Here is a 25,238-nt window from a genome sequence, read left to right as displayed (position 1 = left end):
TAGCTGTATTTCAAACATATGCAAACCTATTAAGACCAGCCTTAGCACTTGCTTTCCAATCCTTACCAAAAAGCGGGGAAAATTCTGACACATTGTCTACTAGGCTTTAAACAATTGGTGAAATATTTTCAACAGTGTACCCCCCCCCCAAGCACCAGATTTAGGTTTGATGAGGCCCTAAGCTACTGAAGGTAATGGGGCCCTTTCTATGACCAGCTGTCCTTTGTCAACAACAAATTGTTGCTGGTTTTTGTGTTGAATATATGCTATATGGTAATTTATGGACCTAATAGGTATCTAAAGCCAATTGCATATAACAAATAGGAGCTTGCACAACACAAAACACTGTTGCTTTATGTAGGTTTTATTTTATTTGTTTTTTATCTTATATTTTGGAAGTGTACATCCAGTTGTTTTCCTTTAAATTTTTGGGAGGCCCCCAAGAGAGTGGGGCCCTAAGCTATAGCTTGTTTAGCTTATACGTAAATCTGGCACTGCCCCCCAGCAAAAAAAGATTACATAAAGGTGTCTTTAAATATATATGCTGCCCTGGCCCACAATGGTTTCATGCATGGAGCAGCATTTTGCAAATTTACCTCATTTACAACCCTGCCAAGAACCCCTTTTTGGAAACCAACAGTTGCGTATGAATGAATGTGTTTTAATGAAGATGTCCACTGCAAAAGGGTCTTTTCTCGCACAAGGATCAGCCAGAGCCCATGTTGCAGCATGTCAGAGTGCCATCATGGTCAGGGGAACATGTGAGAGGGGAGAGGCACTTAACCCTTTCCCCACCGGTCATTTCATTACTTCAAACTGTCCTCTCCAAAAAACATGCCATTTTCTCAGTCAGGATTTTAGATGCCTGTTTCTCCTCAGTTAAAGCCAAAACAAGAGCAGTGCCAGATTTACGTATAAGCTAAACAAGCTGTAGCTTAGGGCCCCGCTCTCTGGGGGGGGGGGCAAAAAAATTAAAGGAAAAAACAACTGGATGTACATTTCCAAAATAGAAGATAAAAAACAAATAAAATAAAACCCACATACAGCAACAGTGTTTTGTGTTGTGTAGGCTCCTATGATGTAAGTCATGGGCCCCGCCTGCTAGCCTGCTCCCTAAAATATCACTGGTTTGCTCATTTCTATATATAGGGTGCCTACATTCTGCATGGAATGGTTGCACGGCAACATGTGCAAATGGCTTTAGATACCTATTAGGTCCATAAACTACAATACAGTGGTACCTCAGGTTAAGTACTTAATTCGTTCGGGAGGTCCGTACTTAACCTGAAACTGTTCTTAACCTGAAGCACCACTTTAGCTAATGAGGCCTCCTGCTGCTGCCGCGCCGCCAGAGCACGATTTCTGTTCTCATCCTGAAGCAAAGTTCTTAACCTGAAGCACTATTTCTGGGTTAGCGGAGTCTGTAACCTGAAGCGTATGTAACCCAAGGTACCACTGTATAGCATATATTCAACACAAAAAACAGTGGCAATTTGTTGTTGACAAAGGACAGCTGGACATATAAAGGGCCCTATTACCTTCAGTAGCTCATCAAAGCTAAATCCAGCCCTGCACAAGAGTCAAAGCCACTTGGAAGACAGTTTGACATGGAGAAATAGCAGTTCGTTGGGGAAAGGGTTAAGCACCACCCCCTTCTCCTCTTGACCACTATCCAGTTCCGTCTCTTCTCCAGATGCAGCTTTTTCCTTTCCAAATGGACTAGCTGGCTCCCCATGCACTCAAATTTATTTATCGTTCTCGACATTAATATTAATTGAACTTATTAGTTGCAAGTAGTCTCCAAGCAGCTTACAATAATTTCATGAGCATAAGCATAAATAAGAAAATATATTATCATAAAATATATCATAAAAGATCCCCTTTTTAAAAAAAAAATCCACAGTCACAATAAAGCAGCAGCAAGAGCTTTGACGGCAACAAATTGTCGGTGACAAATAACAACCATTATTATAGTCCATAAAATGCCCGGGAAATGAGGCAACGTGCCGAAAAGATGTTAGTGAATTGCCTTTCATGCTGGGCTGGTCCACCCAGTGGCACCTCCATGGGCACCCTATCTGCCCTGCTACCTCTGCCAGTAATGGAGAAGGAGTGCCAGCTTTGGTGCCAATTTCCAGCAAGATATTGCCCAAATGGCCCAAAGTAAATTGCTGCATCTCACCTCATGGAAATGCCAGCCTTGCATTTCCCCTGACGCAAGGACTTTCAGCTGAACAATGGGAGTTTCCCACTAGTGGAAGAGTTTCTTTGGATGCTACCCATGGCATGGAACCTTGGATCAGACTGTGACCCAGTAGGGAGCTACAAGCCACCTACTGAAGACCAAGGAACTAGACCAGGGACAGGCAATGTCATGCGTTGCTGATGTACTCCAACGCCCACCATCCCTGGTTGCTTGTAAGGCTTGACTACCATAATGACCTCAGGATTCTAGATGCCTCCCAGGGCTGGGAACCCGGAGGTGTTTTTATTAAAGGAACTATACCTAAGCTGAACCCTCTGGCAGATGCCATGGCATCATTTCTGCCGATGTCTACAATGTGGCAGCATATGAATAAAATATACTGCAAATACATTTCCGCAACAGCTCAAGCCAACCCTGATGACATCTTTGGCATTCTGAAGTCACTAAAGCACTGTCTGCAGATAGAATTGCATTGGCCGTTCCAAGGTCTTTGGTGAAGAAGCCTGATGTGCACTTTCAGCTGTATCCTGAAGGAGTGTCTCCAACCCCATCGTCCCCTACTGAGGTCCAGCTCCAAAGGCCTTCTAGGCAGTGGTGCCCTCCCTGTGGAATGTCCTCCCATCAGATGTCCAAGAGATAAACAAGTATTTGACTTTTAGAAGACATCTGAAGGCAGCCCTGTAGCGGGAGGTTTTTAATGTTTGATGGTTTATGATGTTTTTATTTGTGCTGGAAGCCACCCAAAGCAGCCAGGAAAACCTAGCCAGATGGGTGGGGTATAAATAATAAAATTATTTTTTTTATTATTATTTATTTCCTCCTTGGACTATGCCACAAACGGGGATGTGCCTTTCTTCTTCATATGCTTGTCTAGGTTTAAAAGAAGAAAGAAACCTTCACCAATTATTAAACATGAGGACATCAGTAAGAGAAGTTAGGACAGAACAATCTGGCTAGTTTGCAGTGGAGAGAGGGTTGACTCTTACAGTGGAAGTAGAACTTGTCATCATGACTAGCAGCCATCAATAGCCTTACCCTCCACGAATTTCTCTTTTAAGACCAAACAAGTTGGTGACTATCGCTGCTTCTTGTGAGAGACAATTGTATAGTTTAACTATGAGCTGTGTCCCGAGTCCACCCGGAATGGTGAACTCGGTTCTAGGCTCCATTAATATGTGAGTATCATTTTGAATTTGTAATATGCGCCTCTTAAAAATTGAAAGCTCTATCGGGTTTGTTTATTTGTTTTGAGACTGACAGCTGCAGCTAAAATAGTAAACAGACCTACAGGCATGTAAATGGCAAGGGGATCATTAGTAAATAAGGCTGTTTACCCTTCGAGGGCTGTTGCACCAGGTTGAGGTTTATCTACCAGTATTTGACAGGACGGCATATACCGTGGTGTCAGGCTGGTGGGAGTGATCAAAGCTGCAACAGCTGGAAGAGTTTTCAGCAAAAAGGGCTTATTGCACTTAAATCAAGAGAGGATAGAATCACAGAATAATAGACTCAGAGTTGGGTCCAGAGTTGGCAAAACCTATTGGTGTTTCGCAACTTTCTGACTAGTTGCAGGACCTTAGCCAGACCTAGCAGAGTAAACGCAGAATCCATGGAAGCAATTGGCGACTTGGCTGCAGACAGGATAGATGAAGCAGGAACCAGGAACTTGTAGCTAGGTGTTTATTATATACAGTGGACTATTTACAGGAACAGAACATGGATCTTTTGCTAGCTCTCTCTGACACAACTCACAACTCCTACACTAACACAGAACTCTGAACCACGAACTCTGAACTAACGCATTCCAGTTAGTAGACCATTAATTATCACTCCTTTGAGAGAGCTTGACCAATCAGGGAGCGGTCTCCATGTCTCTGTTATCTCCAGGCGGACTTACTCCTTCAGATTGCCTTCTGGCTGTCTGCCAAACCTTAATTGACTCTGTGTGAGTAGCTGCGCGTACACAGTTTCCCAACATCTCAACTAAAGCATCCATGACAGACAGCTATCCAACCTCTGCTTAAAAACCTCCAAGGAAGGAGAGTCCATAACCTCCCAAGGAAGTTCGTTCCACTGCCAAACAGCTCTACCTGGTGTTTAGTCAGAATCTCCTCTCTTGTAACTTGAAGCCATTGGTTCGAGTCCTACCCTCCAGAGAAGGAGAAAACAAGCTTGCTCCATCTTCCATGTGACAGCCGTTGAGATCTTTGAAGATGGCTATCATATTTCCTCTCAGTCTCCTCTTTTCCCAGCTATGTTATCCCTTATCCCTTGAAACTGGAAAAAATATGAGGGTTGGGAGAGAAGCTACTTTGCTTTGACTCAAAATCCTAATGGTAAGTAGATCGGTATACACAATTTTCCATGTTGTATTCTGTACCTAGGGTAGCTTCAGGAACTACTAGAAATGGAATGAAATTGCTCTCCCCAGATCTCCTCTATGGTGGTGTAGTCAACGTAGTGCCCTCTAGGTACTGCTTGACTCCAATTCCCATTATCCCCAGTCAGCAAGGGCCAGGGATGACAAGACTTGCAGCTCCATTTTTCACAGCGCCCTCTGCTGGATGGAGGACTTATTTCTTTGTATGTTTCTGAAAGGCCGCACACTCAAGCATAAAATCAAGGGTTAGAATGTTAGATGTACTATCTCAGGCATAGGCACACTCCAGCCCTCCAGATGTTTCAGACTACAATTCCCATCATCCCTGACCATTGGTCCTGTTAGCTAGAGATGATGGGAATTGTAGTCCCAAACATCTGGAGGGCCGGAGTTTGCCTATGCCTGTACTATCTTATGAGAAGAATAGTTGACTATGTAAGCATGCAGATCTCAAATATTTCAGACACTTACGCTGGCTGATCACCTTGAAGGTAAGGGTTCCTATGATCCAAATGCATGAACCCCACCTTAGAAACATTGCTGTTAAGATCAAAGCATTCTGCCAGCTTTTGAGAGCTCATCTGTTTACACCCTCATCTGTTTACACATTCCCTTGATCTCTCTTCTCAATCTGCTGCCTTAATTGGTGTTATTCTAATAGGATTGCTTTACTGCATGTTTTAATTAATGGGTATTTGTATTTTAATCTTGGTTTTATTCTTTTTAAAAACTGCTTCAAAACTTAATTTGGAATTAAGTGGCAAATTATTTAATAAACAGCCACCATCATATAAAACCTCTCAAGGCCAACATGTTGGCTGTCCCTGCTCAATAGATTCTGATGTCAAATATTTCGTTTCACTCCTCGACCAAAGTTTTGGGCAGGTTGAGATGGAGAAGTTCTACTGTAGCTCAGATTTTCCTTTGAAGTCAACATTGCAAGCCACTGAGATTCACATCTCTGAGCTGGGAAATGCAAAATTCAGCACCATTACTGTTGATTATTCACAAAATGTTTGATACTATTCTTTGGCTCTTAGTGATATTTGGACCCAGTGTTGGATATTAGGCAGTTGATATCAGATAGCAATTTCCAGAGAGGTCTTCATCTGTTTCTGTGAAAGCAGCAATGGATATCATAACAGATTGATAGTGGCATAAGCTTTCATAAACTGGATAGAATCAAGTTCCTTAGAGGCTCAAAGTATGCTCAGCCTGGGGGGGGCATGTATATTTGGGAGGTGGAGGATTGTAAACCTTGGGATCAAATGGCAATCAAATTGGTAGGGAAACATACGTTTCATGCACAGCGGCAATTCTACGTACAGCGGAAGTTAAACTTAGTGACCTGTGACAACAGCAGTAATTGACAGTGATTTAACACCACCGTTCTAACAATGCTAAGTTAGGCATCAGGTCTCTCCCCAGAGTACACCCTCTTATCTGTGGCAGAGGCTTGCTCATTTATCCAGTCTGTATCGCGGAATAGCTCATGTCTCTCAGTGGGGAGCGGGGAGCACTTTATACATGATCAGAAGATCATTTCCCTATTGCTTCATGTAATCTCAGGCTGCATCATAGCGCTAAATCAGGTTGTGGAGCAAAGCTTTGCCTTTGCACTTTGTGGTCTGTTAAGCACCAACCTATCCTATCTCTTTGTTATTCTCTTGGAACATAAATTGAGTTCTTGTCTAGGCAAGAAACCCAGTCTGATATCTTTGCACCCCAGTGAGGTCTGACTGGATTGCGGGAGGCTATTAAATCACACAGTGGTCCATGTCTTGCAAGATGCCTGAATTGCCAGAACGAAAAACAAAGTGGCGGTTGAGAGATGGAGTGAACAAAATGGAAGGGGTGTAGAGCACACACTTTACATACACAAGGTCCAACACTCAGTCCCCAGCATCTCCAGGTCCCTTGCCTGAATCCCTGGAGAGCAACTGCCAGTTAGCATACCCTCCAAGTTATTATAATCACAATTCAGGGCATTGCCCGCCACCATGCGCACCCACCACTGCCCCCCACCACCACTGCCATCTTTGTTGTTGTTGTTTAGTCGTTTAGTCATGTCCGACTCTTCGTGACCCCATGGACCAGAGCACGCCAGGCACTCCTGTCTTCCACTGCCTCCCACAGTTTGGTAAAACTCATGCTGGTAGCTTTGAGAACACCATCCAACCATCTCGTCCTCTGTCGTCCCCTTCTCCTTGTGCCCTCCATCTTTCCCAACATCAGGGTCTTTTCCAGGGAGTCTTCTGTTCTCATGAGGTGGCCAAAGTATTGGAGCCTCAGCTTCAGGATCTGTCCTTCCAGTGAGCACTCAGGGCTGATTTCCTTCAGAATGTAGAGGTTTGCTCTTCTTGCAGTCCATGGGACTCTCAAGAGTCTCCTCCAGCACCATAATTCAAAAGCATCAATTCTTCGGCAGTCAGCCTTTTTTATGGTCCAGCTCTCACTTCCATACATCACTACTGGGAAAACCATAGCTTTAACTATACAGACCTTTGTTGGCAAGGTGATGTTTCTGCTTTTTAAGATGCTGTCTAGGTTTGTCATCGCTTTTCTCCCAAGAATCTCTCACTGCCTCCATTTCTTCCCCTTCTATTTTCCAGGAGGTGATGGGACACCCTTGCTCTTTATCTGCCAGCACATCCTCCCCCTCTGGCGCAGCTCGACCAGCCCTTCTCGGCCAGTGCAGTCAGACCTTCTCCCTTGGTGCACACCATGTGATCAGGCCTTCTTGGTGCCCTTGGCCGATGCAGAGTGGGCCTGGCTCCTAGTTTCCTCATCTCTGTGCTTCACCACCATTGCTCTGCTACCAGCCCATCACGACAGTGTTTTTTCTTTTTCTTTTTTAAATGATATTTATTCCAAATTTAAAGTTACAAAAAAGAAAAAGAAAAACCATACAAAATACAAAGAAAACTTCAGCCATAACAAAGCAAAAGATAAACAAGTAAAAAGAACAATAAGGTAGAATGAAAAAGAAAACTTAACAAAAAATATAAAAATACATTAAGTTGAAATAAAACAAAAGCAGATTAAACCTTTACATAACCTTTTCCCTTTACTTATTTCCATGACCTCCTCTCACCTCCCAATTTTGTATTCTAGTTCAGATCGTATTTCCAGCAAATCCTTCTAACCTTATTTTCATTTACGTATTTTAAAATTAAAATAATGTAATTAAACCTCCTCTATTTCATCAATTTCATCAACTAATTTTTGCTTATTCCATTATATCATATCTACCAGAACGACCTAATATTCTTTTTCCAACCTCCTTCTAACATTCTTTTATATTGCAATACTTTTGAAGATATATTTTGAATTTTTTCCAATCTTCTTCCATCGACCCTTCTCCCTGGTCTCGAATTCTGCCGGTCATCTCAGCCAGTTCCATGTAGTCCATCACTTTCATCTGCCATTCTTCTCGGGTGGGCAATTCTTGTGTCTTCCAGTACTTCCCGATGAGTATTCTTGCTGCTGTTGTAGCATACATAAAAAAAGTTCTATCCCCATGCCCAGAAGAAAGGCCTCTGGTTTCTTCAGAAAGGTATATTTAAATACCTTTTTCAGTTCATTATATATCATTTCCCAGAAAGCCTTAATCCTTGGGCATGTCCACCAAAGGTGAAAAAATGTACCCTCCGTCTCTTTACATTTCCAACATTTACTATCTGGCAAATGATAGATTTTTGCTAGCTTGACTGGGGTTAAGTACCACCTGTAAATCATTTTCATTATATTTTCTCTTAAGGCATTACAAGCCGTAAATTTCATACCTGTGGTCCATAACTGTTCCCAGTCAGCAAACATAATGTTATGTCCAAAATCTTGTGCCCATTTAATCATAACAGATTTAACCGTTTCATCCTGTGTATTCCATTTCAACAGCAAGTTATACATTCTTGATAAATTCTTAGTTTTAGGATCTAACAATTCTGTTTCCAATTTTGATTTTTCCTCCTGGAAACCAATCTTTTTATCTAAATTATAAGCCTCCCTTATTTGATAGTAATGAAGCCAGTCTCGAACTTTAGTTTTTAATTTGTCAAAACTCTGCAGCTTTAGTCTATCTCCATCTTGTTCTAAAATTTCGCAATATTTTGGCCAGTTTGTCTCCATATTAGTTTTTTTCAGAGCCTTAGCCTCCATTGGTGATAGCCACCTTGGTGTTTTACTTTCCAACAAATCCTTATATCTCACCCAGACATTAAACAATGCTTTCCTGACAATATGGTTCTTAAAGGCCTTATGTGCTTTAACCTTATCATACCATAAGTATGCATGCCATCCAAAGACATTGTTAAAACCTTCTAAGTCCAAAATGTCCGTGTTTTCAAGAAGCAGCCAATCTTTCAGCCAGCAAAATGCGGCTGATTCATAATAAAGTTTAAGGTCTGGCAGGGCAAATCCACCTCTTTCTTTAGCATCAGTTAAAATCTTAAATTTTATTCTTGGCTTCTTGCCCTGCCAGACAAATCTCGAAATATCTCTCTGCCATTTCTTGAAACAGTCCATCTTGTCCAAAATCTGCAATGTTTGAAACAAAAACAACATCCTAGGCAATACATTCATCTTTATCACAGCAATTCGGCCCAGCAATGATAATTTCAATTTTGACCATATTTCCAAATCCTTCTTCACTTCTATCCAACATTTTTCATAGTTATCTTTAAATAAATTCACATTTTTAGCAGTCATATGAACCCCTAGATATTTCACTTTCTTGACCAATGTTAATCCTGTCTCCTTCTGAAACCTCTCTTTCTCAATCTCTGTGAGATTTTTCTCTAACACCTTGGTTTTCACCTTATTCAATTTAAATCCTGCTACTTGACCAAATTCTTGAATTAATTGCAATACTCTTTTAGTGCTGGATTCTGGCTCCTGTAATGTCAAAACCAAATCATCAGCGAAAGCTTTCAATTTATACTGTTTAGCTCCGAGTTGTATACCTTTAACCAATTGGTCTTTCCTGATCATATTAAGCAGAACCTCCAGGACCGATATAAAAAGCAATGGGGAGATTGTCTTGTTCCTTTCTCAATCTTAAACTCTTCTGTAACTACATTATTTACGATCAACTTAGCTTTTTGTTCCGAGTAAATTGCACCTATACCCTTTTCAAAACTTTGGCCTACCCCCATTCCCTGTAAATTTTTCTTCATAAAGCTCCAAGAAATGTGACAGTGTTTTTTTCTGCTCCCCGATGTCCACTCTGATTAGAGGAGAGTGAGGCTTCTCCCAACAGCCACTGCTAAAATTATTAAGACACTGGGAAGAGAGAAAGTCATGCTCCTCAGTAGCAGCTGCCCAGGAGAGGATGCATGGATCCCGGGACATTCTGGGATTCAATAAGAAGCCAAGGGGTCTTCTGGAAATTTGTGATGTCCTGATAAAAATGGGACACTTGGGCTGTATGAGTCTGTATAGACCATATTGACTCAGCTGCCTAAGTTCCTATGATTAACCAAACAAACCCCTGTGTTGCAAAGAGAATGTCAGCAATGTCTAGACAACACAATGACCATGGACATATGCAATAGAAAATCTTTAGTCTCAAGTCTCTGAAAATTTTTAAATGAAGCAAGGTACCAGACTTTGTACGATGAAAGACAAGCTGTGAAGCTTTGTGTATTCAGCAAATATGATGTCCAACACTGAACAGTGATTCCAGATATTGACTACTGTTTTGTAGAATTCTTCGTCAGTGTGGTGGGAGGATATAGAATTGCTTCATAAACCAAAAATAAAATTTTACAGACGATGACCTGCATGACATATCACTTTACAAAAATTATAAACTATAATACAAACAGTAATGAAAAAGAGTACATACCCCATCTTATTTTGAATGATTGTATGTAAATGAAAATATCAAATGCTGTGGAACAGTGCTCATGTAATAGTGTAGTCACCGCTGCTAACAAAAACATATAAAGCCAACTCCAGGTGGTGCTAATAACAAGGAGGTTGAGTTTAAAGGTACAGTGCAAAGTAACTATACAAATACAAGGAGTTTGGGATTAAAGGAGCAGTACAAAGTTACAGCTTGTCTTTCACCGTACAAAGTCTGGTACCTCGCATCATTTAAAGATTTTCAGAAACTTTGAGACTAAAGATTTCATTTTGTGCTTGTCATGGTTTGAAGGAATTCTATAAAGATTGTCTATTGCGTATATACATGGTCATCGTGTTGCCTAAGTAAAGGTAAAGGTACCCCTGTCCGTACGGGCCAGTCGTGACCGACTCTAGGGTTGCGCGCTCATCTCGCTCAAGAGGCCGGGAGCCGGCGCCATCCGAAGACACTTCCAGGTCACGTGGCCAGCGTGACGAAGCTGCAACTGGCGAGCCAGCACCAGCGCCGCACACGGAAACGCCGTCTACCTTCCCGCTATAAAGCGGTACCTATTTATCTACTTGCACTTTGATGTGCTTTCGAACTGCTAGGTTGGCAGGAGCTGGGACCGAACGATGGGAGCTCACCCCGCCGCGGGGATTTGAACCGCCGACCTTACAATCAGCAAGTCCTAGGCACTGAGGTTTTACCCACAGCGCCACCCGCGTCCCCCATCGTGTTGCCTAGACATTGCTAAATTCCTATGATGGCATTAGGGCTGCCATTTTGGATTCTTCTACAGCAATGCACAGCAAGCACCAAGATGGCGGTGCTTCTGTAGAAAAGAGCCTCTGTAGAAAACAGTCTTGTTTTTTAACATGCCCAGCAGGAGACAACCAACGCAGAGCCAACAATCCAATCCAAGATGGCTGTCCTCCTATTTGCATATTCATTAGAAGAGAATGGCTGAGGCAGGGATGTGGAGTTCAACACAGCTGCCTGCTATAATTTCTGCATTGTTCGTAGCAAATGACGTCAAACCAGGAAGTCACGCTCTGCCAAGATTAAATCACCGCAGCCAAGAATTTAAAGAAACAGTGGAGACTGCCGGGTAATTTATGCTGTGCTAATTTATCACCACTAGTTGGTTACTGAGTCGCTCTAAATTTATCTTGCATATATAGAAATGTGGCAAATGTTATGCATTTCAGGGCCTAAAATGATTTACACTCCCGCCCCCCGCTCTTTCTTTCCTGAATTCATGTCTGTGTGTGCACAGCGGCAGACGTTGGTCCTTCAAATTTCAACCATGCCCTGTGCAAATGTCAAAATTTGCCCCATGACTCTCACCTTCCATTCTGTGTGTGCACTACATCATAGCTACAACAACGCCCTCTTGGCTCAGCACCCAGTGCAGGGGAACTGGCCTAAATCTGCCCTAAATCCACCTCTGCTATGTGTATCCATTTGCTCCCCACAATGGGAGCACTAGGACCCAAACACTAGGCCACTCCCAGTCACCAGTCTAGCTGCCGCATTCTGGATTAATTGCAGTTTCCAGGTCACCTTCAAAGGTAACCCCACATAGAGCACGTTGCAGTAGTCCAAGCGGGAGATAACAAGAGCATGTACTACTCTGGTGAGACAGTCCACATGCAGGGAGGGTCTCAGCCTGCGTACCAGATGGAGCTGATAAACAGCCGCCCTGGACACAGAATTAACCTGCGCCTCCATGGACAGCTGCAAGTCCAAAATGACCCCCAGGCTGCGCACCTGGTCCTTCAGGGGCACAGTTACCCCATTCAGGACCAGGGAGTCCTCCACACCCACCCACCCCCTGTCCCCCCGAAACAGTACTTCTGTCTTGTCAGGATTCAACCTCAATCTTTCTACAATTTCTTTCTACAAGAAAGAAGATTCCACCTAAACATTAGGAAGAACTTCCTGACAGTAAGAGCTGTTCGACAGTGGAATTTGCTGCCAAGGAGTGTGGTGGAGTCTCCTTCTTTGGAGGTCTTTAAGCAGAGGCTTGACAACCATATGTCAGGAGTGCTCTGATGGTGTTTCCTGCTTGGCAGGGGGTTGGACTCGATGGCCCTTGTGGTCTATTCCAACTCTATGATTCTATGATTCAATCTGTGAGCCACCATCCATCCTCCAACCACCTCCAGGCACTCACACAGGACCTTCACTGCCTTCACTGGTTCTGATTTAAAAGAGAGGTAGAATGTTTATGAAATTGTCCCCTGAACAACTTCTTCCCAGATTTTGAGGTTCTCTTCCTGCAATCCTATGCCCCACAGAACTCAACGGAATTTTGGAACAGGGCAGTTGTAGGGTTGTGCTATGTTTTATTTGCAGAGCATCACCATTCGGCTACTCTTACTTGCAAGTAAATAATAAATAAAAATCAGAAATTTTATATGGACCATTGTGCATATTTAGTTGCTTCTCACAGCTTCCAATTCCTTCTCTTGCTTCGTGTTTTGTTTTTGCATGCCATTTGCTAGAACACAGCACAAAACAGAATATGATTGTGTACATGAATCCTTATTAATGTTCCTTTTTTGTGCTGTGTTACCATCAGTGAGCACATGCTGTCACGGGAAACTGCCACAAACTCTGCGTGCACCAGATCTGGAAGCAACATTAGAAATTCACCACGTTAAATCAGCACGATGGCGGAACAAACACAGAGAATGACAACAGAATAATAGAACAGGAGATTTGGGCTTGTCTGTCTTGGAAACTCACACTTCGCAAAAAGCTTCCCTTAAACAGGAATCAACAAATACCCACCTGGCCAGCTGGATCCAGTGTGCAGTTTCATGGGGGATAGAAATTCAGTCCAGTTTGTATCTTTATCTACCTAATTCAAACTTCTGAAACATTATATTGTTTGCGGAAGGGCGGTTGTTGTTTTGTTTTTGTTTTAACTATTTATTTGTGCTTTTACTTTGTATTTTTATCTTGCAAACAGCCCTGAGATCTGTAGATGAAAGGCAAAAGAAGAAGAAGAAGCTTTAAAATGTATACTTATTTGAATTTTGCAATGCAGTTTTTTTAAGTGTTCCAAAAATTATGGAAAGTGGGCATATCACTGCATGTTTCATGAAAATAACATTCAAAAATGAAATATTAGGGAACATTGCTTGCAAAAACTGTGCATAGCCACAACTGTGTACAAAAATGTGCATTTTAAAAAATAAATGTGCTTTTCAAAATGCTGGTGAATGTTCACAAGGATTTAAGGTTGCCATATTTTGAAGAGCAAAAAAGACTTTTACTTTTAACTCTGGATCGCTATGATGACTCATCTTACATACCCATGAAAATGAGGGTGTGTTCTGGAAAAGGAGGACATATGGCAACTCTACAAAAAGAAAAAGCAAATAGACATGGAATGAACTGAAGACTGGGAGGGGGGGATGAGAAACTGAATTTGACAGACCTGCCAGCCCATTCAGGAAACTATATCAGGTGTTAGAATTCAAGCGGCGCCAGATATTGTGTGGGGAAACTAAATGAGTTTACCTCAGGGAGCACTCAATTTTTCCAGGCTATCTGAGAATATTCTGGGGATGGGGGCAGGGAGAGCTCAGGTTTTATCCAGAACTTTGCAAAGTTTGAGAAAATTAAATGCAGTGGGATCATCCCCATTATTCCTGGCAAAACAGAGGTTCTGTGAGTAAGTGGTTCATGGGCTGAACTCTTTTTGAAAGAGTAGGTGCATAGTTTGTGTGGGATGTGAAACACAAGAGCAGTCAAGTACAATATTCCTAGAGTGAACATGTTTACACATGGGGAGGAACGTTTGTCCAGCTAGCAGGTAAACTTCCTGTTTCCTTCTGGGCTGAGACAGACTTCCTCTGCATGTGACTAGAGGTGGGCGTGGCCTCACCTGTGCAGGTAAGGAAAAAAGCACAGGGCAGGGCAGCCATCTCTCTCTCTTCGACAACATGCATCGAAGAAGCAACATCTGCTTAGGCAAAGATGCTTCCAGCCAAGAGAGGACAAAGGGACTGTCTCCTTATAAGTCAGTTTCCAGGTGTTTGTTACTTTTCTAAGCTAAGTCTGCCTTTTGAGATCCGATTGGGAACAGAATGTGAATAAACTCTTTTTATACTTTTATAGAAGACTGTGTCGTGTCTTATCTTTTATGAGGGAATAAGGGGAAAATACCAGAACAGTTATTATAGAGGCTTTAGCGAGCCTGAGCAAACGCATCCGCTGAGTTTAAAAAGGGGAATGTTACTCTGCTAAATTGTGAACTTGTTAACACAAGTTGGAAAGGCTATAATCAGACAATATATCCTCTCCTGCATCCCTGAACATTCCCACAGTTTGGGGGTATTCCTGGTTCTACCAGGGAGCTTCATGGCCAATTGGGGATTCGAATCCGCGTCTGCCAGGCCCTAAGCCAACATTCTAAACACCTCACCAGGGGTGCCAAGTATAGGGGGCAGAATGGGTTTCAGCCCCCTCTGAATATTTCTGGGCAGGGGGCTGAGCCTCCCAATATTGAGGGGTCCGCCACCCCCCACCCCCCAGGCAAGCACTGGTCCACCAGGTGGAGGCAAGGGGTTCCCTGCCACCAATGGGCAAGAGCTGGCCCCTCCAGTGGGGGCAGAATGGGTCATGTGACACTGGGACCCCTCAATGTGGTGGGGGGCTAGTCGGCACCCCTGCACCTTACTGCACTGGCTGTCTTGAACTGGTTCCAGATTTTGCACCCAGTGAGGCTCCGATTCCTCTTTGCCTTGCTGCAACTGAACACACTATGAATCACCCCCAGAATGTGTGAATTTCAGGATGACTCAGGCAACGGGGAAATGTTATTCATAGTAGGGAGGAAACAACACAATTCCTTTGAGAAGCAAAATGAAATGATGCAGAGGAATGTAATCTTTTCAAGGACTTTTCTTCACTATGCTTCTCACCTTCAATGGCAAAAAGTTGTTTTCCAACAGTGACAAAGGCATTACTGGAAATTATAGTTGCAGAAACACACACACACATGCCAACATTTTGTTATAAGAATTAAGCATATCAGTTTTGTTGGCCAGTGTCCCAATTAAGGGGCTTTGGTGATTAACTGCATCCTTCCAGAACAAATTTGTCTAAAGTGGTTTTTTGATGCTTTAAAGATAAATCAATGAATAATAATAATAATAATAATAATAATAATAATAATAATAATACCCCACCCATCTGGCTACACGCAAGCAATATTGCAATAACAGATGCACACACAGTGCCAGTCATTCTGATTCCATCTGAATTAGTCAGGAAGAAACCCCTGCCTTTTCCTGTCTCAGCCAATCCATCATCCATTTCCGACGTCTTTCTTTTTGGGTGTTGGTCAATGGTGACAAAGTTCTAGGCCTGGGTGTGCAAGAGAAATGGAGAACACTAAATACTTTGCCATGAAAAGGGGAAGGCTCTGTACAACCCACCCAATGCAGAAAGGAGGGGGTTATAATATGCTCTCTTGAAAATGGCTTTGACCATCTTCCTGTCAGGAGTTGAGCTTACACTCGAGTAGGACCCTGGCAGAGACACATGCCCAACTGGCATGTTCTCTCCCTCCTGGTCGATCGTTTGGGAGCTAAAGAAGCTTTCTTCTGCCTGAACATCACAGCGACCGATGCCAACAGACATTGGCACACTTAGGGATCCACAGAGTTTGCGCATCATGCGTGACAGACCTCAGCAACTCAGCATTTTGGCTAATCTCCTTTATTTACATATAAACACACAGAGAGCACTGCAACATCGCTCCCTCTCTTTCTAGCATCAGATAGCAAGGAGAAAGAACAAAGAACAATAGTCCCACTTCACGGAACACAGTAACACAAACATCCTGTCTCCGTCACTTCCCACTCTGTGGAGTCAAAACATATCATGTCATGCTAAAAACAAAAATCCCATGGCTGCAATCATAGATCAGGAATTCTAACACTTCCAGTGCAAACAGTGGAGGAGAGGACAAATTGTGGGGAACTCAGTGTAGAGCAAATTAATTCCCCTCCAGTCAGCCAATCAGCCTCAGAGTAGTGGCTCACAGGAGGGTATTGGTACTCAAGCACAAACTCCATCGCCACTTCAGATCTGCTTTTTAATCAGTGTGTGAGTTCAGAGTTAGCTAGTGGGGAGCAAAGGTACAGTTGCCTCTTGGAATCATTCCTCCACCTTTCAAGGGTTCCACAAATTATAATCTTGCTTTTTCCAGACACGTATCAGTCTCTTAGAAACCGACAAACAGCCTTAACTCAATCCAGCAAGCCAAGACTGCCAGGGGACCGGCTAATACGTTTGTCATTTGGTTCCAGAAATATAATCTCACCAGAGCAGCAGCTTGATGACTTTGTGGTTTGTTTTTGAAACAAACAAAAAAAATCAATCAATTGGAAAGTTTTGGGAAGAATGAGAGGGGGCGGTCTTGGAAGTGCAACATTCTAGTAACACGGGAAACTGATTTATAGTGAGTCAGAATAGCACTCCACCTAGTTTAGTACTGTCTACAATTCTGGTTTTAGTTCATTGTGGGGTTTTTTTAAAAAATTGAGTGTTTTAAATGGCTTTTTAAAAACTACTTTACTGATAATGTTATTCTTTATTTTTTAAAAAAAAAAACACAACCCTGGCAGCTTTTGTAATTTTGCATTTTACAAGAGAAAGACATTTTGATTCAGATCAGCCTGAAAGCTTGCTTATTTGGCAGAGTCTGAGTATAGCATTCTTTGGTTGAAAGATGCCTAGCATGCTGAGGGTTTTTAAAAACAAAAACAAAACATTCACAAACCAGAACACTTACTTCCGGGTTTGTGGCGTTCGGGAGTCAAAATGTTTGAGTCACAAGGCGTTCGAGAACCAAGGTATATTCTTTAATGAAAAATGAAAAGTACAAAATTACAGGCGCACAGAGTAAAATAAGACACATACATAAAAAGAAACCAGAAATAGTACGCATGCAGAGAACAAAACAGAACAACAACAACAAAAGATATTGTGAAAATAAAAAAAAGGGTGGGGTTGTTATTGAAGTCAACCAGACCTTAACCTTATACAGGGGTACCTTGGGTTAAGAACTTAATTTGTTCTGGAGGTCTGTTCTTAACCTGAAACTGTTCTTAACCTGAAGCACCACTTTAGCTAATGGGGCCTCCCGCTGCCACCGCACAATTTCTGTTCTCATCCTGAAGCAAAGTTCTTAACCTGAGGTACTATTTCTGGGTTAGCGGAGTCTGTAACCTGAAGCGTCTGTAACCTGAAGCATCTGTAACCCAAGGTACTGCTGTATGGTATTTACAAAAATCAATTCCAAATATAACTTAAGCAATGTGGACTAAATCCACTTCTGGGGCCCCTACAGGATGAGGGGGTCTGAAACTTAAGTTTCATTAGTTTCATAATAGATCCGCCTCTGTGTTCAAATCCTGCTTGCGGGTTTCCCACAGGTATCTGGTTGGCCAGTGCAAAAACAGGATGCTGGACTTGATGGGCCATTGGCCTGATGTGGCTGGCTATTCTTATGCTCTTACCAGCAACCCCAGAGCTCTGTGTTCCCCAGAATACAGCATGATCCTTCCCTTTGCCTTGAATTCCTGTCTCTCCCCTGCCTTGCCTCGCCTTGTATCCTGCCTGAACCTCTTCCCAGCTTGCCTTACACCCCAGTGGGGCCTTATGCTGATCAGCACAGAGCAAGAGTCCTTTTTCTCCCCCCACACAGAGACCCTGGACAGAGGAGAGAAAGATGTGGAAAGCCCTGGACCTCACCCCGAGCAGCCTGCTGGCACCAGCTCCCTTTTGCACCAGATTAAGTTGCGTGAGCAGCCGAAGCTTAGCAGATAAATATAGCAGCTTCGCGGTCATGTAACTAACTTAATGCACTTCCAGAAACAAAGGCAGCTGTGACGTCAGCCAGTGGTCTCCTCAGAGTTCCCACTGCAGATGTTCCAGCAGAGCTGTTTTGATCCAAGCCTCTTTACTCAGAGGGACAGCTGATGCAATGCAGCCTGTTGTGCTGCGATCTTACTTTTTGCGGTGGTGGTTGTTACTGTTATCACTATATCAAAAAAGCCACCGACCTCCGGTTTTTCATTATCATTATCATTTTTATTTTTCTTTATATATTGCCCTTTATCCAAAGATCCCAGGGCAGCGCGCAACATTAAGAACATAATTTACAGAGCATAATAATAAAAACGTAATACGGAGCATAAGAATAGACAGCAAAATAATAAAATAATCAGAATAACAGTCCACTCCCACACCTTTAACACCTAGGCAGGGGAATCTTCAGCCATGAGCAAGGTATCCTGTACAGGGCCAAACTGTTCTTGCAGTTCCTTGCTCTTTTGCTGTAATAAAGGTAAAGGGTAAAGGAACCCCTGACCATTAGGTCCAGTCATGGCTGACTCTGGGGTTAGGGTTAGGGTTAGGGTTAGGGTTGACATAGCAGCCGTCACAGCGATTTCTTCAAGTAGCTCTTTATTATGGTAAGCTGGAATAGAACTGACTGCGAACAGCTCAGCCGGCCTGTATTTATAGGCAGCCGGCTGTCAACATTGTAACCACAACAGCCCAGAGTTCCCGCCTAAAATAACTGCCGCGGACCTGAGTGAAAACTATCTACAGACCTGAGTGAAAACTATATACAGTATCCCCCTGTTGGCCCAGGGTGAAACTACACTACATAACACCCCTCCCCACCGAGATAAGGCGTTAGTTACAATCGTAATGGTTTCCTTATATACAGCACTACGCGTAATGGTTCAATTAAGCACAAAAGCATATCGGTTACATTTCCCATACTTAGACCAACAGTGATACCTGTCCAACAACATAGTCCTTTAAATAAGTTGGGCGCTTGGAAACTCTGCCAGACCGCCGGGGACTGGTAGCCAAGTCCGGAGGGCCACACAGTTCTCGCTGAGGCTGTGGTGCGACCCTAGGTGGCGTTGGAACCAACTCCCCTGGATCCGCTGCTGTGGGTGGAGCCTCCGCAAGTGGAGTGGTCTGAGCCTGTTCTGAAACGGCTTGGTTCGGCTCCACGCTGGCAGTTCGCGAGGGAGGTGTAGGTGGGGCCTCGCCATCTGTACGTGTCTCTTCTGGAGCCGCAAGCGCAGTTGGGGGCACCTCGGTAGTGTCCAAGTCCCCAACCCTGCGCCTAAGCTGGTCTATGTGCCGTCGCCACAAGCGTCCGTCTTCGAGTGCCACCTGGTACGAGCGAGGTCCAGTGACTCCCACTACTGTGGCTGGCACCCAAGGGATGTCCCCCACATAGTTCCGGGCAAAGACCTGGTCTCCTGGGACAAATGACCGTGGTGCGTTGGCACAGCCTGGGGGTTCAGCCACGGCAAAGTCTGGGTGTAGCCGGTCGAGCGGTGACCTGAGGCGGCGGCCCATAAGCAGTTCAGCAGGACTCCTCCCTGTGGCCGCATGAGGGGTGATGTGTTGCACGAACAAGTATTCGGCGACCCGCTCATGCCAGTCTCCCTGGTCCAGGCGCGCCAGTGCCTCTTTTGTCGAGCGCACCATTCTTTCCGCTTGCCCGTTGCTGGATGGATGAAAGGGTGCCGTTAGGGCATGGCGGATGCCCAGTCCCAAAAGGTACCGCTCAAACGTGCCTGACGTGAACTGCGGTCCGTTGTCAGAGACAAGAACATCAGGACACCCATGCGTTGCAAACAGGCCTCGCAGCACCCGGATGACAGCTTCGGTAGTGGTGGAGGGCATCAGGGCGACCTCCAGCCATTTGGAATAGGCGTCCACCACTACCATAAAGGTCCGGCCGTGAAAGGGGCCAGCCAGATCGATGTGCACCCTCGACCAGGGTGTCTTTGGCGTCTCCCAGGTGTGTCCCTTAGCTGCCGGTGGTGCAGGCCTCGACTCCTGGCACGCTTGACAGGCGGACACCCAGGCAGTGATGGCATCGTCCATATTAGGCCACCAGACGTAACACCGAGCCAACGCCTTCATTTTGACAATTCCCGGGTGGCCAACGTGCAGAGCCTCCAGGACGCGCTGACGGAGTCCCTGGGGAATCACGACGCGGTCTCCCCACAGCAGGCAGCCGCGATGAGCTGAGAGTTCATGTTGTCTGGTTGCGAAGGGCTGGAACTCCGATGCAAAAGGCCCTTGTGGCCACCCCCTCCACACCCAGTTGAGCACCCGGCTGATGGTGCGATCCTGGGCAGATGCGGAGGCCACAGTGGCAGCCGATACAGGCGCTGCCGGAAGATCCTCAATCAGAAGGAGCAATGAAGCTGGAGCCGGGTCTTCCACAAATGCTGGAAGAGGGCAACGGCTGAGGGCGTCGGCATGGCCCATCGATTTCCCCGGGCGATGGATGAGCCGGTAGTGGTAGGCAGCCAGGAAAACAGTCCATCGCAGCATGCGTGGTGAGAGGACCGGTGGAGTTGGACGATCACCGGCGAGGAGGCCCAGGAGTGGCTTGTGGTCAGTGATGAGGTCAAAAGTCCTGCCATAGAGGTATTCATGGAACCTCTTCACTCCAGCCACAAGTGCCAACGCCTCCTTGTCGAGCTGGCTGTAATTCCGTTCCGTCGGAGATAGTGTCCTGGAAAAGTAGGCGAGCGGTGCTTCTCTTCCATCTGGAAAACGGTGACTAAGGACAGCACCGATGCCAAAAGGTGAGGCGTCGCAGGCAAGGACCAGCGGCCTGGATTCACTGTACTGTACCAGCACACTGTCTGAAGAAAGGAGAGCCTTGACCGCGTTGAAGGCCGCCGTCTCCCGATGACCCCAGGCCCAAGGCGTCTTAGTGCTAAGGAGTCGGTGAAGAGGCTCAGCCACTGTGGCTTTGTGGGGCAGGAACATGTTATAAAAGTTCAGCAGCCCCAGGAATGCCTGCAACTCCGTTTTGTTCTTTGGGGTGGGGGCCTGCTGGATAGCGCGGATCTTGGATGTGGTTGGATGAAGACCGGAGGCATCGATAAGATAGCCCAGGAACTCTACCTGTGGAACGGCGATCTGGCACTTCTCCCTCTTTACCTTGAGCCCGGCCTCCTGGAACCTGGTCAGCACGGCACGGAGGCGCTCGAACAGCTGCTGGTGTGAGTCTGCAGACACCAAGACGTCATCAAAATATGGTACCACGCCCGGAAGCCCTTGCAGGAGACGCTCCATAAGGCTTTGGAAGATGCCAGGAGCCACACTCACCCCGAACTGCAACCGGCGGCAACGGAATGCCCCCCGGTGGGTGACGATCGTCTGGGCTTCAGCAGTGGCATCATCGACTGGCAGTTGTTGATAGGCTTGGGCAAGGTCCAGCTTAGCGAAGACCTTACCCTCACCCAGGGAATGCAGCAGGTGTTGGACAACAGGAACCGGATAAGCGTGCTGCTGAAGTGCCTTGTTGATCGTGCACTTGTAGTCAGCGCAGATTCTCACCGACCCATCTGGCTTGACAGGCGTGACGATGGGGGTTTCCCACTTTGCGTGGTCAACCGGCTCCAAAACTCCTTGGGCGATCAGTTTGTCCAGTTGTTCGTCCACCTTAGCCTTGAGAGCAAAGGGAACCCGGCGTGGCTTTAGCTTGATGGGGGCGACTTGTGGATCAAGGCTAAAGGAGATGGGCGTACCTGTATATTGGCCCAAGGTGCCGTCAAAAACCTCGGCAAAGTCTTTGACCAGACCCTCAGTCTCTACGTTAGAGATGCAGTTGATGCCGGTGACTTCCAGGCCGAGGGCATCAAACCAGTCTAGCCCTAGGAGGCTTGGCCGCTGACCTTCGACCACCACCAACCGGAGCAGGCCCGAAAAATCCTTGAAGGCGATCCGGAACCGGCCAACGCCTACCACGGGAATGTCGTTTCCCTGGTAGTCTCTCAGGTGTACGCGGTGAGAGTCGAGTTGCCTTTTGGACACTCTGGGTACCAGTCTTTTGATGGTGCTCCATGACACGATGGACAGGGCAGACCCGGTGTCGATCTCCATGTCACATGGAGCTCCTTCAATGAGCACCGTGACGTTCAGCTTGCGTCGCGTAGGCGAGTCGGTTTGGCCAATCGTGGTTCCAGACGGGCAGCGGCAGTTGGTGAGAGCGAAACAACTTTCCTTGGCAGACTGGAGTGAAGACTTGGACTTGCGAGTCGATGAAGGGGGGGTGTCAGACGGAGCCGACCGGCAGACCTTAGCGATGTGGCCCCTTCTGGAACACTTCCTACAGATGGCGTCTCTGAATCGACACTTGGCACGGGAATGGTTGCCTCCGCAGCCAGCACATTCCGGTTGGCCCTTGGACTTCTGTTGGAACTTCCTGCGCTCCCGCTTTGTCTGGTGCACGTCCTCGTCTTCACTGGAGGATGCCTCCTCACTGCTGGCCTCTTCATGATGCACCGGAACTGGCGCCCTAGCAAGACGCGGGCTGCTGGACTTGCGGATCTCCTGGGCGGAGCGTTCAGCAGCTTCTGAGGCCACAGCCTCCTCAATGGCTTTCTGTAGCGTGAGGTCTGGCTTGGCTAGGAGGCGCCGTTGCAGATGGATGTCCCGGACCCCGCAGACGATTCGATCCATCAGGGCATCGTCTAAGTCTCGGAACTCACAGTGCATTGCAGCCTGTCGCAGGGCGGTGGTGTAGTTGTTGATTGACTCCCCCTCTGCCTGGTTCCGGTGGTAGAACGCATGGCGGGCAGCAATCTTGGACGGCTTTGGTGCGTAGTGGTTGCGGAGCTTCTCTTGGATCGTGTCCCATGGTGTTGCCTGGACTGCTTCAGGCGCAACCAACGCTCGGGCCGTCTCAAACACCTCAGGCCCACAGAGGCTGAGGAATAGGCCCCGCTTCCGATCCTTTGATACTGCTGTCAGCTCGTTGGCTTGGAGGTAGCAGTCGAACCGAGCGAGGTAGGAGTCCCATGATTCAGAGGCTGGCGCAAACGGCGGTAGAGGCACAAGTGAAGCCATGATTCCGATGCCGGCGTGAAGGGCGATGGATGGAACACAGTGCTCTAGCCAGAACAGTCAGCTCTGAATTGGTTCTGCCCAGTGATTTCGCTCAGTGATTTCGCTCTGTGATTCAGCTCAGTGATTCAGCTCAGTTCAGAGGCTGGCCGCATCTGGCTGTGCTCTGATGTCCATCTATCCCACCTTCGTCGCCAGTGTTAAGTCGTGGGTTGACATAGCAGCCGTCACAGCGATTTCTTCAAGTAGCTCTTTATTATGGTAAGCTGGAATAGAACTGACTGCGAACAGCTCAGCCGGCCTGTATTTATAGGCAGCCGGCTGTCAACATTGTAACCACAACAGCCCAGAGTTCCCGCCTAAAATAACTGCCGCGGACCTGAGTGAAAACTATCTACAGACCTGAGTGAAAACTATATACAGTATCCCCCTGTTGGCCCAGGGTGAAACTACACTACATAACAAATATAGCAGCTTCGCGGTCATGTAACTAACTTAATGCACTTCCAGAAACAAAGGCAGCTGTGACGTCAGCCAGTGGTCTCCTCAGAGTTCCCACTGCAGATGTTCCAGCAGAGCTGTTTTGATCCAAGCCTCTTTACTCAGAGGGACAGCTGATGCAATGCAGCCTGTTGTGCTGCGATCTTACTTTTTGCGGTGGTGGTTGTTACTGTTATCACTATATCAAAAAAGCCACCGACCTCCGGTTTTTCATTATCATTATCATTTTTATTTTTCTTTATATATTGCCCTTTATCCAAAGATCCCAGGGCAGCGCGCAACATTAAGAACATAATTTACAGAGCATAATAATAAAAACGTAATACGGAGCATAAGAATAGACAGCAAAATAATAAAATAATCAGAATAACAGTCCACTCCCACACCTTTAACACCTAGGCAGGGGAATCTTCAGCCATGAGCAAGGTATCCTGTACAGGGCCAAACTGTTCTTGCAGTTCCTTGCTCTTTTGCTGTAATAAAGGTAAAGGGTAAAGGGACCCCTGACCATTAGGTCCAGTCATGGCTGACTCTGGGGTTGCGGCGCTCATCTCACTTTATTGGCCGAGGGAGCCGGTGTACAGCTTCCGGGTCATGTGGCCAGCATGACTAAGCCGCTTCTGGCAAACCAGAGCAGTGCACGGAAATGCCGTTTACCTTCCCGCCGGAGCGGTACCTATTTATCTACTTGCACTTTGACGTGCTTTCGAACTGCTAGGTTGGCAGGAGCAGGGACCGAGCAGGGATTCGAACTGCTGACCTTCTGATCAGCAAGTCCTGGGCTCTGTGGTTTAACCCACAGCGCCACCCACATCCCTATGCTGTAATAGATAGCCCCATAACATTGACTAGATTATTTGAGTTGTACCCATACCTGTGCCGGTGGGGCTTCTACCAACCCTCCAGAGCTCATTTTGAAGGTTCATGGGGGGTGTTAGAGAGGCAGGAGAGGGAGTTCTGTTGTACACACAGATGCCCCTTCCTCCAGTGGTGCTGCAACCTTAGTTGTGGCACTCTGTCTTCAAACTGACCATTAAAAAATGGTGCTTTTCACCTTACCAGCAAGGAATGCATTGAAAGAGACCTCATTGCTCAGCCTTTTTAGTTTTCTATTTACAAGTATATTTGTCAACCAGCAACTCATTTAAAAAAATATAATGGGAGTGTACAATAAAATCATTAAAACATCATATGAGATCATAACATATGCAATATATATTTATGAGAATTCCAAGTTTATTGGAGAGGACCACGGCTGCTCTCATTTCAAAATAATGATCTTCTACATATATATTGGGGCTGTCACTCAAATAAATTTTAGGCTGTGATCCTACCCACGTATGCTTGGCCGAATGTCCTATGGAGCTCAGTAAGGCTTA

General features: G+C 45.7%; 1 long non-coding RNA gene across 1 annotated transcript in view; it reads left to right on the top strand.

Moving 5' to 3' along the window:
* LOC308480328 overlaps positions 1 to 11,460 on the top strand; it is a 55,225-nt gene extending 43,765 nt beyond the window's left edge. The window contains exon 3 of the long non-coding RNA XR_013988045.1: positions 11,321 to 11,460. This is a non-coding gene — a long non-coding RNA (uncharacterized lncRNA). The remainder of the gene's footprint in view (positions 1 to 11,320) is intronic.
* Positions 11,461 to 25,238: the final 13,778 nt, after the last annotated feature.

This window comes from Podarcis pityusensis (genome assembly GCF_964106645.2).
Source record: "Podarcis pityusensis genome assembly, chromosome: 6".
Taxonomy (NCBI): Eukaryota; Metazoa; Chordata; class Lepidosauria; order Squamata; family Lacertidae; genus Podarcis; species Podarcis pityusensis.
This window is presented reverse-complemented; position numbering and strand designations above follow the sequence as displayed.